The 806-nt window shown below is 34.0% G+C and overlaps 1 non-coding gene across 1 annotated transcript; it reads right to left on the bottom strand.

Annotated features, from left to right (window-relative positions):
- Window positions 1-244: 244 nt before the first annotated feature.
- Window positions 245-338, bottom strand: LOC127099464 (small nucleolar RNA Z103). The gene has a single exon (XR_007793961.1). It is a non-coding gene; the product is annotated as a small nucleolar RNA Z103 (small nucleolar RNA).
- Window positions 339-806: the final 468 nt, after the last annotated feature.

Genomic DNA, 806 nt, shown 5'->3' with positions numbered 1-806 from the left:
AAAAATATAATGTTATTAAAATTAGAATTTGACCTAACCCATTCTACAAAACCAGTTTTTAAGGTGAGATCTATATAAAATTTTCTCAGTCTCTATCTTTAACCAATGCGAAACTTGAAATTTTTTCAATACGCGCCCTCACTCCAACACAATTTAGGTTGATGCGTCGATAAAAATAGTAGGTGGTCATTGGCCTGATCGATAGGCTCTGATACCATAGTACAATTAAAGTATGGTCTAACTCATAAGTGAGGTTTTTTGCTTGATTTTTCTTAAGAGAAACAAAATCGCACATTGTGTTCAGCTTTGATTATATGTGAAATAATCATCTCACCCATGAGTTAGACCAAACTTTAATTCTAATATGGTATCAACGCTTGTCAATCTGGTCATGGTAAAATCATTGTTTGTTGATGGGTCATGGAGTATCTATATTGGCTCAAGAGCAACCACACAAATGAGAGACATCACATTCACCAAAAAAAAAACCTTAACACGTTAGGTATTTTGATCCTCTCACTTGTAAAGTGCCTAACCTCCACTTTTTCAAACAATTTGGAACTTCAAACTCACACTTGAATCACAATAATATCCCCTCAAGTGCGAATTTATCAATTTATATGTTCCCACTTAAGCAAAAACTCTTTCATCTATATACAATTGCACCTCCGTTGACACTCTTCCCGCATCACAGGTACTTAAATAAGATAATACCTTGTCCAAAAAAAATCAATACAAAGAGTCGGTCCCTTAGTTGAATCAGACTTTATCAAGTCGATGGATATTATCAATAATACTTTTCTCTC

The sequence above is a fragment of the Lathyrus oleraceus genome, chromosome 6, assembly GCF_024323335.1.
Source record: "Lathyrus oleraceus cultivar Zhongwan6 chromosome 6, CAAS_Psat_ZW6_1.0, whole genome shotgun sequence".
Classification (NCBI taxonomy): Eukaryota; Viridiplantae; Streptophyta; class Magnoliopsida; order Fabales; family Fabaceae; genus Lathyrus; species Lathyrus oleraceus.
Note: the sequence above shows the minus strand (reverse complement) of the source record. Positions and strands in the feature narration are given on the sequence as shown.